This window comes from Mauremys reevesii, linkage group 20, assembly GCF_016161935.1.
Source record: "Mauremys reevesii isolate NIE-2019 linkage group 20, ASM1616193v1, whole genome shotgun sequence".
NCBI lineage: Eukaryota > Metazoa > Chordata > Testudines > Geoemydidae > Mauremys > Mauremys reevesii.
In genome coordinates, this window is record NC_052642.1 from 2,990,737 (window position 1) to 3,005,967 (window position 15,231).

The 15,231-nt window shown below is 54.3% G+C and overlaps 1 long non-coding RNA gene across 1 annotated transcript; it reads right to left on the bottom strand.

Annotated features, from left to right (window-relative positions):
* Positions 1-11,429: 11,429 nt before the first annotated feature.
* On the bottom strand, positions 11,430-14,921 carry LOC120387585. The gene is made up of 2 exons (XR_005590240.1): positions 14,437-14,921; positions 11,430-11,721 (listed from the first exon to the last, which is right to left on the bottom strand). It is a non-coding gene; the product is annotated as an uncharacterized LOC120387585 (long non-coding RNA).
* Positions 14,922-15,231: the final 310 nt, after the last annotated feature.

The following is a 15,231-nucleotide window of genomic DNA, read 5'->3' on the forward strand; positions in this document are numbered from 1 at the left end:
CAAAATCACCAGCACAAATAGTGCAAAGTCGTCAATATTAAAATGGGACATGCACCTAGTAGGACTGTGTAGCTCCTGTGAGCCCTCCAATAGGAAGAGACTTCTGGTTTCCATGGAAATCATGCTGGAATGGTGTGTTTGCTGCCTATTGATTAGAGGTTAGGGTACTGCAATACAGAGCTGTCAGATAACATGCATTTCTAATCCACAGCTACCTCTGCTGAACCAAAATTGACAGCATGCACCCAGAATCCCTACTGGACTCAGAACCAAAGAGCCCCTCCCACCTGTCATCTCAGCCTTTAATCACTTTGAAACTCTTTGGTTGAGGCAGCTTTGCATTTTGACAGCTGGGGGATTGGTGTGGGTAACCACAACTGCAGTCCAATAATACAGAGACCTCAGCTGGACCAGCAGTCACAGCTCCACAGCCCAGTCTGGTAGTCCGCACAGAATGCGTCCAGGACACAGAGTCCTTAAAGAGATCACCCAGCAGGGAATGCACTGCATGACAGCAGGAGTTACTCTGTTGTCAGTAAAATGCATTCCCAGATCAGCTCCCGCATGAATGGTCAGTTCCTACAGGAGGAAGCAGCACAGCTCTGCCTTCAGCTGCCTCTCCTGATAAAACTGATGAAGTTGATGGCTCTAATCAGAGGGAAGATTCAGATGCTTCTCATTTTTCCCTCTGGCAAGTTAAAACTCCTGCCTACCCCATGTACTAATTATGGCAACCATAGAGCAGCACTAATCAACGCACCCTAAACCACTGTCTTCTAGGCTAGCTACACAATTCACACACACCAACCAAAGGTATGGGGTCTGCTTGAAATCCCCCTACATTAGGAAATTCAGAGGGTGAAACCTGGAAAGCTGGGGTTCTGAAGAGAGAGCTGAGGGACGCTGGACTGCAAATTAGACAGGAGCTCACAGTATAACACAGAAGTAAAATAGGTCACTGCAATTTTTGAGCACTTATTCAGAGACATCACATAGCAGAGCAGACAGACCTTGTATCTATCTTGTCCACCTATACATTTCAAATACAATTCAATTCAATGAAACTTTATGGGCAGGACAAAGCTATACAAGTATTGAAAAAGTGTAAGAAAAATGCCAGTCCCTTCGGGTCTCTGTCAGTCCCATGTACGACTCCCCAAGGATGGGATCACATGCTGCATTTAGCACTGATTACCAGGGTCCACTTGTGATGAGAGCCCATTTCTGACTCAGTGGTAGATTACTCTGTATTCTATAGGTTAGTTCCATCTCTGCCTTCTCTCTCCATCTCCCAAGATCACAAATGGTCTTTCACCTCATTCCTGTCTTTTATGGCTCCTGATAGTTTGAGAAAATCTCTCCCTTGCCCACTCTTGTACTTGGGACAGTGGCACAAAGGAGTCTATCCTCTCAGTCTCTCCTCTGGCATGGTGACTGCACAGTCTCTCCCCTTCTCATTTGGACTAGGCTTTGTGTCCCCACTTTCCACCTCTAGCTTGTAGTCGCTATTCTGCATTTGGGGAGAGTCAGTTTTAGCTTTGCACATCGCTGTGGAGGGTTTCTGCTAGGCAGATTGTTCTGTGCAGAGACCTGGAGCCCTCCAGTTCACTGATGTTTCTGATTTGTTCTTCCCAATATCTTGGCATTTTACATGCTGGTCTAGCATCTTTAGCACCCTCCAGTTTTGATTGTTTGCTTCTCTGCTTGAGCATTTTTGAAAATACAACTAGGCACCTATCTGCATCTTCAGGTGCCTAAAGACCTTTGAAAAACATGGCCCAAAGTCCCTGAAGGCCACGTACCAGGAGCTGCTCTGAATGAGTCTATCAGCAAAGCATCTATCAGCAAAGCTTCCAATGGCAGAGGAGTGAAACAGCTAATTGAATCCCATGGTATGGCCCCACAGAGACACTACTTGCTATTATTATTGTAAGCGGGTTTCACAGGTTTCACCATACCCCTAAGGGCAGCTAATCATCAGGAGCCCTTGCTCGGTGTCCCTCTGCTTTGGCTGCAGTGGGTGTCAGCAGCCTGGGTTCTTAGCTGCCAGCTGGTGGCGCCTGCACCTGACTGTTTAAGGGAATCAGGAACGCACCTTACCCTCCTATGTTGTTTCAACTCTCCCTGACCCAGTACTTACACCTGTGAGTAGCCTGAAACCTCGTACATACACGCTTCTGACACCTCTGTAATGGATGAACCAGCAGCAACTGTCCACTTTATTTACAAGGGAAAATATAGAGGAAGCATACAAAGGGACGGGGAAGACGCATTTGGAGTGGGTACATCAGTAACACTATATAACCCCCAACTAGCACAACACCAGCATGGATTTCCCTGGATTCACGAGTCCAGCTTACTCCACACCAGTGGGCTCTGGAATGTGGAGGAACCCATGTAGCTTGATGAGGCATTGCAGGCCTGAAGGTGCTTGGGTGTGACTAGGATGCCAATTCGCTCAGGGGGCCAATCTATCTCCAGCAGCAACAGGCGATTCAGTGAGAAAAATCCCCATGGAATAGGGGGCCTCTTCAGTGTTTCTAAGATGAGTGGCTCTCTCCCAGAATAGATTGGCAAACCACCTTTCAGGGCGATATAGGCAACATCCCAGGCCGGGGGAGACAGTCGGGGGGATCGCCCGCACTCCCCTCAAGCAGGGGACACAGTCGGGGGGTCGCCCGCACTCCCCTCAGGCAGGAGAGAAAGTTGGGGGATCACCCACACTCCCCTCAAGCAGGGGGAGAGACTGTCAGTGGGTCACCCACACTCTCCTCAGGCAGAGGAGACAGTTGGGGGATCGCCCACACTCCCCTCAGGCAGGAGAGACAGTCGGGGGATCGTCCGTGCTCCCCTCAGGCAGGGGAGACAGTGAGGAAGTTGCCCGCACTCCCCTCAAACAGGGGGGACAGTCAGGGGGTCGTCTGCACTCCCCTCAGGCAGGGAAGACAGTGAGGAAGTTGCCCGCACTCCCCTCAAACAGGGGGGACAGTCGGGGTCGCCCGCACTCCCCTCAGGCAGGAGAGACAGTCGGGGGATCGCCCGCACTCCCCTCAGGCAGGGGAGACAGTCAGGGGGTCACCCGCACTCCCCTCAGGCAGGGGAGACAGTCCGGGGGTCGCCCACACTCCCCTCAGGCAGGGGAGATGGGGGTCGTCTGCACTTCCCTCAGTCAGAGGAGACAGTCGGGGGATCGTCTGTATTCCCCTCAGGCAAGGGAGACAGTAGGGGGGGTCGCCCGCACTCCCCTCAGGTGGGGGAGACAGTCAGGGGATCGCCCGCATTCCCCTCAGGCAGGAGAGAGAGAGTCCAGGAGTCGCCCGCACTCCCTTCAGGCAGGAGAGACAGTTGGGGGATCACCCGCAATTCCCTCAGGCAGGGGAGACAGTCGGGGGATCACCCACACTCCCCTCAGGCAGGGGAGACAGTCAGGGGTGTTGTGCATTTGGTTGTCATGGTTTTTGTTGCTATGGCAACTGAGTTAGATCATTAGGGGATAGCCCAGCCTGTTCCGGCCGGTTGGGTGAGCTCTGTGTCTGTAAATAGAATGGTAGTTTTGTTAGCTGTCTGCTGTCTGGCCTCAAGTGATTTCTTCCTAAACCGGCTGCCCCCAAGGATATAACCAGGGGGTCACCCGCACTTCCCTCAGGCAGAGGAGAGACAGTTGGGGGATCACCCGCACTTCCCTCAGGCAGGGGAGACAGTCGGGGGGTCGCCTGCACTCCCCTCAGGCAGGAGAGACAGTCGGGGGATCACCCACACTTCCCTCAGGCAGGGGGTCGCCCGCACTTCCCCCAGTCAGAGGAGACAGTTGGAGGATCGCCTGCACTCCCCTTAGGCAGGAGAGACAGTCGGGGGGTCGCCCACACTCCCCTCGGGCAGGAGAGACAGTCAGGGGGTCACCCGCACTTTCCTCAGGCAGGAGAGACAGTCAGGGGGTCGCCTGCACTCCCCTCAGGCAGGAGAGACAGTCGGGGGATCACCTGCACTTCCCTCAGGCAGGGGAGACAGTGAGGAAGTTGCTCGCACTCCCCACAGGCAGGAGAGACAGTCGGAGTGGTCACCCACACTCCCCTCAGGCAGAAGAGACAGTCGAGGGATCACCCACACTCCCCTCAGGCAGGGGAGACCATCAGAGGGTCGCTCACACTCCCCTCAGGCAGGAGAGACAGTCAGGGAGTCACCTGCACTCCCCTCAGGCAGGGGAGACAGTCGGGGGGTTGCCCGCACTTCCCTCAGGCAGGGGAAACATTCAGGGGGTCGCCCACACTCCCCTCAGGCAGGGGAGACAGTCGGGGGGTTGCCCGCACTCCCCTCAGGGAGGAGAGACAGTTGGGGGATCACCCGCACTTCCCTCAGGCAGAGGAGACAGTCAGGGGGTCACCCGCACTTCCGTCAGGCAGGGGAGACAGTCGGAGGATAGCCCGCACTCCCCTCAGGCAGTGAAGACCATCAGGGGGTCACTCACACTCCCCTCAGGCAGGAGAGACAGTCAGGGAGTCGCCCGCACTCCCCTCAGGCAGGGGAGACAGTCGGGGGGTTGCCCGCACTCCCCTCAGGCAGGAGAGACAGTTGGGGGATCACCCGCACTCCCCTCAGGCAGAGGAGACAGTCAGGGGGTTGCCCGCACTCGCCTCAGGCAGGGGAGACAGTCGGGGAATCGCTCGCACTTGTTTAGGCACAGCTGTCCTCCTCTCATCCCCCCTCTGACTGGCTTAGTCAGCTTTCCTTCCCCCAGGGTTTGCCCAGTCACGAGGCTCAACACTCTTGGCGACATGATCACACTGCAGTCTTCCCCATCTCTCATCTACCTGGCAACAAGTGTGGTTCCCCCTTTCATCGGACCCATTAACTTGGGTTACATTATTATTGTAGTTCCTTGGTATCTCAGCAGTGGATCATGACCCCATTGTGCGAGACGCTGTACAGAACAAAGAGACTGTTCTTATTTCTAAAGAGTTCACAGTATAAGATATCAGAGGGGTAGCCGTGTTAGTCTGGATCTGTAAAAGCAGCAAAGGGTCCTGTGGCACCTTATAGACTAACAGACGTTTTGGAGCATGAGCTTTCGTGGGTGAATACCCACTTCATCGGATGCATGTAGTGGAAATTTCCAGGGGCAGGTATATATATGCAAGCAAGAAGCAGGCTAGAGATAACGAGGTTAGTTCAATCAGGGAGGATGAGGCCCTCTTCAGTATAAGAGACAAAGATGGGTTCAGACAGATGGGGGAATGCAAGGAAACAAAAATAACATATCGGTCAGCACCACGAGTAGTGGTCTCAGCACAACAGCAGCCTAATTGTTGTCAGGTTTTTATTATTTTTATTCCAGTGATGCCCAGAGATCCTGAGCAGGAATAGGACTCCTTTGTCAGGCCCTGCACAGACACGTTGTAAGGCACAGGCCCTGCCTGGACAGCTTTAAGACAAGACATAATAAGTGGCTTTAACAAACAACAGCGAGAGAAGGGAGGGGATGAGAAGTGAAAGGCTGATAAGATCATGTGGTTGCAGAGACCAGTGCACAGCTTGCAGAGACAATGTGTGTCTAGAAGCCCCTGCTCTTGCATATTTCATTTTTCAGTTACATTGACTTGTGCTGTTGTTTTCCTCTTTGCCTGTTTCCTTTTGGTTTGTTTTTACTTTTATTTGCTCAGTAGACTCTGACCCTGGCTGCCATTATTATTGCCTGTTCTTCCGGCAGCTGCCACCCAAGGCACATGCTCCCAGAGCCCTCTCCTTGGGACTGCTGCCCAGTGGTCTGGGGAGAGGGTGGGGATGGAGCGGATCCTTGCAGAATTCCTGGTCCAATCATGCAGCAGATTCTAAAAGTTCAAATTCCAAAACCTGGGGGCGCTGACGTAAGGGTCAGGGGTGGGGGGAGTGGCTGGGTTTTCCTGCCCACTTCCTTCCAGCAGCTCCCTGCTCCTAAGGACAAGCTCCATTCCTGGGAATGGGGACTCTCCTCTCTCAGCCTGCATGGCAGGAGGGAGCATTTATAGTGGTGCACACCCTGCTGGAGTCTGGAGCTGGGGGAGCTCCTGGTAGGTTCTCCCACCTTTGCCCTGCTGTTGGATTGACTGAGCAAACTGGAAAAACAAGGGTTGCTTTGACCTGCAAGTCAGGAACTGGGGGTTTATCAGATCATATAGCAAGCGAGTGAAGGGGGCCTATTGGCAGGAATGTTACAGGGGTTCCGTTGTGCACAGACTCATCTTCCAAGACTGAGTTCACTACCCTGTGGGGAGACCCCTCCCCATTTCTGTGTCAGAGACAACATCTGTGCAATGCTGGATGATTCTGCAACAAATTGCCACATGCCCTGTGCTTTGTGTAAAACTCAACACAGCACATGGTGCTCTGGGGAAATGCAAGCCACAGATGAGCTCTGGCTGTGGACACACTGGCCCACGAGGTGTGAGGGGCTGGGCTGCCTGGAACACGGCCTGAGGAGCCAGCTGTGATATCATGAACCAAAGAGATGCACTTTGTCATAGTCTGGCAGTCTCCTGGATGTATACACAGATATACACTCCAGCATGCTGCTTGTGAGTCTGGTGCAGGGCACAGCCCCAGTGTCCTTCCCTCACCTCCACCCACGTCCCTCACAGCATTTGGCACCACCACATAAAATCCAACATCCTCCTCCCTTCCCCCATTCCTCCATCCATTCGTGTGCTCCTAACTGTGGGCAGCAGCACCTCAAAGTGAGCTCAGGGGGCTGAGTCTAACACCTGCTGTCTCAGGTCATCCCGCCTCACCTCAGTTCCCTTGCTGCCAGCAGTTCCCAATCCTCTGATCTCTGTGCCCCCAGGCCCCGGCATCCCTCCATTGTGGCCTCAGCATCCACATGACTATGCTGGGATTGGAGGTGTAACATCCACATCAAGGAGACATGCCTGCACTAGCACTGAGCTCACTAGCCTGCTAAAAATAGCAGTGTGGCCATGGGTGGCAAGTTTGTAGAAATTTTGATGGTGCCCAGAACCCACCCCCAAACTCCGCCCCCACCTGCCTAAGGCTCTGGGAGGGAGCTGGGTGGGGGAGGTCTGGGGTGCAGATCCTGGGCTGGGGATTAGGGTGCAGGAGGGGTGCAGGGTGCAGGCTTTGCGATGGAGTTTGGGTGTAGGCTCTGGGCTGGGGGTGGGGACATAGGAAGGTGTGAGGGGTGCACCCTCAGGGAGGGAGTTTGGGGATAGGAGATAGTGCAGGGGTGAGGGCTGTGGGGCTGAGGATGAGGGGTTCATGGTGTGGGGGGGCTCAGGGCTGGGGATGAGGATTAGGGTGCGGGAGGATGAGGGCTCTGGCTGGGGCTGAGGATTAGGGTGCGGGGGGGTGAGGGCTCTGGCTGGGGATGAGGATCAGGGTGCGGGGGGATGAGGGCTCTGGCTGGGGATGAGGATCAGGGTGCGGGGGGATGAGGGCTCTGGCTGGGGATGAGGATTAGGGTGCGGGGGGATGAGGGCTCTGGCGGGGGATGAGGGTTGGGGCTGGGGATGAGGATTAGGGTGCGGGGGGATGAGGGCTCAGGGCTGGGGCTGAGGATTAGGGTGCGGGGGGATGAGGGCTCCAGCTGGGGTTGAGGATCAGGGTGCGGGGGGATGAGGGCTCTGGCTGGGGATGAGGATCAGGGTGCGGGGGGGATGAGGGCTGTGGCTGGGGATGAGGATTAGGGTGCGGGGGGATGAGGGCTCTGGCTGAGGATGAGGGTTTGGGGCGTTGGGGAGGCTCAGGGCGAGGGGCGGAAGGGCAGGGTAAGGGTAGCCTGCCTTGCCATTAGGGATGGGCAGGCACTAGGACCCTGGGGCAGCAGACAGCAGTTCTGCCCGCAGCACAGAGCAGGCAGGGGAGAGGCGCCACGCTGCTTTTTGTCAGGCAGGGACGCGGCGGGGGTGGGGGTGGGGGCGGGGAGACGGACACGCAGGGGGAGGGGTGGCAGGCGGGGGCTGGGACCTGCTCCAGGCAGGGACGCGGCGGGGGGGAAGGCCTGCGGGGGGCCGGGGCCCGATCCAGGCAGGGCCGGGGGAGAGACCCAGCTCCAAATATTGCTGGAGCAGGGCACCCAGCCCTGAATATTCCTGGAGCCCAGGCACTGCACACATATATAACCTGCCGCCTATGAGTGTGGCTGCGGTGTCACGAGCAGCTAGCTGCCCCAGCTATGATCCTATCCGAGACCACAGGCACACACTTGGGAGTGGCTAGCTGCTCCCGCCTCACTCTATTTTTAGACTGCCTATTTGATCAGAGCTAGCATGGGCCTGTCTCCTGGAGCTGGAAATTACACCTCCAGCTCCAATGTAGACATAACATTATAGGCAAGGTCTAGGGGCAGTGCTGCTGCCTCAGCTACTGGGCAACATGTGAGGCAGTGGGTGTGTCAGAGAAGGCCTCCCACACTGGGCCCATCTGCTTCCCACACAAGCAGGTGCCAGCCACTGCTGTCAAATGATCCAAACCACCATGTATAAACCGAGTGGCTTGGTGAAAGGCTGCACCATTCCACACTGCAGGGGCTGCTTGCTGCACCTCAGGCACTCGTCATATCACTGTTTCACTGCTAGGATGGTGCTGCATGTTCCTTTGCCCTTGTAGAGATGAAAGTTTTCTGCCCTGTCCCTCGAGCACTGTGCACGTAACCTCCCAAAATGCCCTATCCACCTTTTCACTTTCCCAGCTGCAGTTAGTGTTCCTGGACATGGGACTGCCAGTTGAGGGCCCTGCTGGGGACTGCGGTTTCCCCTCCACCCATCCATGCTTGTGTGGTGTGACAGCCACCATGTTAACCAACATAGCAGGGACTGAACTAGAGCCCTTCAGAGCTGAAGACATGAGTTGCTACAGCTTGAGCTAAAAACTCCATAGAAGGGGCTGTAACACTCACATTCTCTGTGAACCCTGTCAGTGCTTCCCCTGCAAGATCCAGAAGTCAGGTCTTTTCGTTCCCTGTTCACAATTCTGATGCAGCATCAACAACATTGAGCACCATATTGTAGGCCGGACTTCAGGAAGCTGGCAGTGTCTTTGAAACCAGGGGTCTCACAAGAAAACTCTTGCTGGTGGCCGCCCTGACAATTTTTCCTAAAATACTTAATCAATTTTAGGAAAAACAAATAAATATGCAATAGACATGTCCAAATCATTGTATTTTATTTATGTAGATTTTTACCACAGCCTCAATAATAAAATTAATATACAGTTGTTTCTATTCTTTACCGGACCTAAACAGAAGAGAAACAAATAACATGCTTGGCATGGTCTTGTTTTTGTTGTTGTTGTTTCTTTCGCTTTTTTGGTTGCTTTTTTAAAAAGACTTGCTAGCTAGTAAGTCTGTTTCTGTGAAAAGTGATGTTTGTTAACATGCTTTGCCCCCCTCCCAGGAAGCTGTGGCCACATGAAAAGCCCCTGGCGGCCACATGCACCCACGGTGGCTGCGTTTGAGAATTGGAACACCAAACAGTTAGATGCCCTCAGGGCCGGCTCCAGATCCCAGCGCGCCAAGCGCGCACGTGGGGCGGCATTTTCCCGGAAGGGCGGCAGGCGGGTCCGGTGGACCTTCCGCAGTCATGCCTGCTGGAGGTCCACCGGAGCCCCGGGAGCAGTGGACCTCCCGCAGGCATGACTGCGGAGGGGGCGCTCATCCCGCGGCTCCAGTGGACCTCCCGCAGGCATGACTGCGGTTGGTTCGCTAGTCCCGCGGCCGGTGCACCTCCCGCAGGCATGACTGCTTGGGGCGGCCAAATTGCTAGAGCCGCCCCTGGGTGCCCTGCTGCCTATTTGAACCCACAGCCTCCAGTTTAGGTGCCCAGGTGCCTACACAACACAAGGGGAGAGTTAGGCACCTACGAATGGGAGTCACAAAAGCCAGTGGGTTGAGAAAGGAGCTGTCTAAACTAGCCAGTAGAAAATGCTGAGAAGGGTGGGCATAAGCCCTGCCCCTCGAAGGGACTTTGGCACCTAAGTCTGGGTCAGAGGGAGAGGGCCAGATTCACAGCCACAAGCACACTCCTGGAGCTTAGCCCTAAGCCAGCTCAGCCCTTTCTCAAGAAAACTCCAGATTGTTGAGGCACTGACACCCTGAAACCCAGTAGGTTAAGCTCTTGGCTGGCATGTAGGAAACCTAGGTTCAAATTTCCACTTTGCCTGAGGTTTGAACCCAGCTCTCCCATGTGCCAGCCCTGGCTATGGGGTGTTTGGGGGGGAATCCCTCTTGTGGAGGCCATTCCACTTTGTATAAAATACAAGTCATTGGAGCAGAGAGTGGAATTTGAATCTCCCACATGAGTCCCCTAACTACTGGGCTACAGTCACTCTTGCTGTCTGGCCCAATGAATTTTTAGGGGATTTTACTGCTGGAAATATAGGTGCCTACAGGGTTAGGCAACAGCTGAACTGGGGCTTTTACGATTTAAATTTTGGACTTAGGTGGCTAAAGTAACAGTCGGGACTCTAAATCCCTTTGTGGCTCTAGTCTTATGTGTCTAATACAGAGCAATCAAGACTGTATTCCAAATAGTGACAGTGGCAGAAGAAAAACAGGAGTACTTGTGGCACCTTAAAGACTAACAAATTTATTTAAGCATGAGAGCTAGCTAAAGCTCACAAGAAGTGAGCAAGAGCTCAGCTGAGCTTCATGCTTAAATAAATTAAATAAATAAGTTAGTCTTCACACACCTTTTTTTTTTTTTTTTTAGACTAACACGGCTGCTACTCTGAAAAAAGTGGCAGAAGAGTCATTCTCCCAGGGATGTCATCAGCAGAGCAGGTTCTCAGAATAAAACCCAGAGAGGACAAGGCCTAGACAGTTCTTGGGGCACATCCCTAGGGTTTGAAAAGTAACACACTCACAGAATGCCCCACTCCCCCACTCTCCCACACTCCGCTCTGGCTTCTTGGTAGAAGAGCAGCTCTGAGCAGACCGTGACAGCAGCTTCCATTCAGTATAGACCAGCCAGGGCTCCCAAGGAGCTCTAGGTGTGCATGGGGGTGTGCAGGTAGAGGGGGCAGCAGGGACCTGTGAACCACTTCGTATCTCTCTCTTTCTTTCAACTCTCTTGCAAAATAGCCTGTGGAGAACACTCACTGGAGGATGTCCTCACTGAGGAGCCCATTGCCCAATTCACTTCAAATTTGGTTAAAAATAACATTCTGCCCCAGACTTAACCTAATTAGGGCTGAGCCCAGAATCCTTTCACTGGCGACATAGAGAAAGGGAGTAAAATCAGGCTTCTATGGAAACTCAGTTGCAACTTTAACTCTAGAGTGACTGCCCACACTCGATAATAGCAAGTAAGCACTGGACCCTTTATAGTGCAAGCTGGGGCACAGTGCCTGCCTGCGTGGTAGATTCCCAAGCGTTTGTGTCTGAACTGATGCTGGTAAGTATCTTACTTGGCTTTGTGCTTTATACAAATATAGCAAAAAAAGTCTACAAAAAATAATAAAACATTTTATTGATTAACCCCCGCCTATCCCAGCACTGTACATCATAATGAAACAATTCAAAACAATTCAAAAGGCACATCAAACACGACCTTAAAGAGACCCAATCAGCTTACACACTGCACTGGAGTCTGCAGCGTATGCCCTGAGCAGTTATACTAACGCTGCAGGCTGCTGTAGCTCAGAGCAGAGGAAACACATTGCTCTGCTTTCTGCGCTTGGCAGTACATTGTGTGTTGCCTGTGTCCCGCCATTGCAGCCAGGCATCGGTCTGTCACACTGTAATAGGGGCAAGAAAAACATTTTTCAAAGCAGAAGGATGTGGCTCTGGGCCCACAAAAGCCTGCCTGGGCTCCCTAGGAGCTGCAGCACCTATGCTCACATCTTTAAAGTCTGCCTAGATCTAACCCATCAGCAACACTTCACTCATGGAGCCTGGTGTGTACAAGGGTGCACCTCACCTTCCCCCCCACTCCATAGGAAACTGATTACCCTTCCCCTAGCACTTCCAGTGCACTCCCATCTCTGCCAGTGGTAGTAGTTGTAGCTGATCAAACTCTCCATATTTAAGGAGTGGAAGGAAAAGTGACTGTGTGGAAAGATTCAGGAGCTAAGCATGGACTCTGGGGCACTATTAACACAGGCTCCAGGCAGTGGCAGCGCCCAGCACCACACACAGCTCAGCCCAGCAGCCCAAGTGCTCGCAGGGCTTCCCAATCCATGATGGCGTGGCTGCAGCAATCCGTTCCAGCGGTGGGTGCAGGCTGTCGCGTGTCCTGGTGACTGCAGTGCTCTCTTCTCCGTAGCCCACAGTACACTCATCCATAAAGTAGGAAACACTACACCCTGCAGTGCTGTTTAGTAGTGCTTTCTACTTTATGGGTGACTGCACTGTCTCTCAATCGCCGTGCAGCTCCTCTTCACCCGATCACAGGCTCTCTTCCTCCAGCAGGTCCTTAGAAAGGCCCTGAGTGGCAGCCAGGACCCATCTCCCACTCAGACAGGAAAACAGACCCTGTGGTCATCACAAGGGCAGATTTACAGCTGCTTCCAGTTGGCAGCTGGGTTTTATAATGGAGCAACAGGCCTATGAGGCTGCTGTCCCCAGGGCTAACTATTCTCCCATAGGAATCAAGATATTCTTGGTCACAGGAGACTAACCCACCCCCCATCCTGGTCCCTCACTCTCCCAGTTCCAGCCAAAGGAGACTCTGCCCTGTGCCCCATCCCAGCCCGTCATGTGCTGTGACTGCAAAAGGCTATTTTCAAAACCTTTTCCCGCTGATGCAAACTCCAAGTCAGCTCAGCAGGTTGTGGGAACGTGGGTTTGTGCCCCACGTAAACTTCCCAGAAGCCTTTTAACCACATGGTCGTCAGAGTAGCTGCCCGCTACATGGAGGGGAGGAATGAGGGGCCTTCCAAGAGACCTGGAGCCTGCCCTGCACCTGCTCCCACTATTGCTCCAACCAGGGCTCTGCCTGCATGTGAGGAAATATCCCCCAAAAAGCTAGTGTGGCTGAGGCTCTGCTGATTCATTGATGGCCTTTTCCCCAGGCAGCCCTTACTCTAGGGGGCAACAATGGGAAATTCCTTTATTAGCAAACTGATTGATGTGGAGATAGGCCCTAGTGCACCAAACCCAGAAACTGAAGCCAGGGAAAAAGACACAGCATCCTCTTGGAGCAGGAGCTTTGGAAGCAAGCAGTGGGGGAACAGCCAGACAGCCTCCCTCCTCCTCCCCCACTCCGGGTTCCTAACCCTGGGACACGCAGCCAGACAGCCTCCCTCCTCCTCTCCCACTCCGGGTTCCTAATGATGGGTCACACAGCCAGACAGCCTCCCTCCTCCTCCCCCACTCCGGGTTCCTAACCCTGGGACACGCAGCCAGACAGCCTCCCTCCTCCTCCCCCACTCCGGGTTCCTAACCCTGGGACACGCAGCCAGACAGCCTCCCTCCTCCTCTCCCACTCCGGGTTCCTAATGATGGGTCACACAGCCAGACAGCCTCCCTCCTCCGCCCCCACTCCGGGTTCCTAACCCTGGGTCACACAGCCAGACAGCCTCCCTCCTCCGCCCCCACTCCGGGTTCCTAACCCTGGGACACGCAGCCAGACAGCCTCCCTCCTCCGCCCCCACTCCGGGTTCCTAACGATGGGACACGCAGCCAGACAGCCTCCCTCCTCCGCCCCCACTCCGGGTTCCAAACCCTGGGACACACAGCCAGACAGCCTCCCTCCTCCTCTCCCACTCCGGGTTCCTAATGATGGGTCACACAGCCAGACAGCCTCCCTCCTCCGCCCCCACTCCGGGTTCCTAACCCTGGGACACGCAGCCAGACAGCCTCCCTCCTCCGCCCCCACTCCGGGTTCCTAACGACCGTGGGACAGAACTAACTTCACTACAGACTCTGCCTTGTCAATTCAGGGGAAATATCCTGCCTCCAAAGAGCTTGTTACCAGGTCCCTGCTGCTGGGAAACCCCCTTGCTGAGCCTCACTCACGGATCCACCTGCATTAAGAGCCCTAGGCAGGGACATGGGTGCTGGCTAGCCCCAGCTGCCAGCTCCGCCCTGGTTCTAGGACCCCTGTCTCCAACAGTCACTGACAGAACTCTGCACTTCTGCTTTTGACACTTCCGCCCTCGCTGCCTGCTCCCTGGGCCCATCCTCCCCTTTCCACAGTCTAAACGAGACCAAAGAAGGCACATCGGATAAGTGCAGCCAAGAGCCCCCTGAGTCCCAGCACCCAACGGGCACATGACCACGAGGCAGCCCCAGCTCCTGGCAAGCACATGGCCATCCAGGCAGTCCCCAGTGGCACACATCTACCCAGGCAGCTTCTGGTAGGCACATGGCAACCCAGGCAGGCCCCTGCTCCTGGCAGCACCTAGGCAGGCCCCATTCCACCTGCTCACAGCATTAGCTTAAATAAAGCCTTTCGGAGCTTCGGCAGGGAGCCTGCCAGCCTCTGCCTCTGGGGGGGGGGTCTTTCTTACCTGGTCAGGTGCTGTCCAACTGCCTCACATCTGGGTCTCAGAAACTGGGCACTGAAGTGGCCTCTTTCAGGGGGAACAATTGACAGTTAAAGGGTAAGTGAGCAGACGCAACCCAGACACTGCACTTGATTGGTGCTCCCCAGTCGCCACTCTCTGGTGTGCTCATTCTCTCTGCAAACGCACATACACGGACACTCCCGCACACACAGACAGTCACGCACTTTACACACCCCTTACAAGGGCTAGTCTCTGGACTCTGAGCAGCACCCAGAAAGGCAGACCTTCCCCTGTGAAGCTGCAGCATCACTGCCCAGGGAGTGGATAGGGTCATCAGGAGAGTTCTAAATACATTACCAAATTCCGCCTCGTGTATGATGAGCTGTACAGGGTAAAAACCACAATACAATACTGTCAATTGTCTACCCGCTGCCTCTGCTGCTGCTGCTCAGGGTGCAGCATGTTGCACTCATGGTGTCTCAGGAGGAATGGACACCCCCACCAAAGAGTGAGCCTGCTTTTAACCCCATCCTACCCACGTGGGTTCAACCACAGGAAGAGCCGTAGCTGCTAGAAAGATAACGTGTGTAGCTGTCCCACCCAGTGACACTCCAGCAGTCTGACCGCAGAGTGTTCTCAAGCGACGACTATGCAGAACTGCTGCTACTGCAGAAAGACTCACAGGAAGCAAGAAACACTGTTGCAGTCACAGCCATTTAAGCTCTTTGGAACTTTGCCTTTTGGAGCAACAAGCATGTTTTTTCCAAGCACCTGCTTTCCACAGGCCCTTAGTAGTTG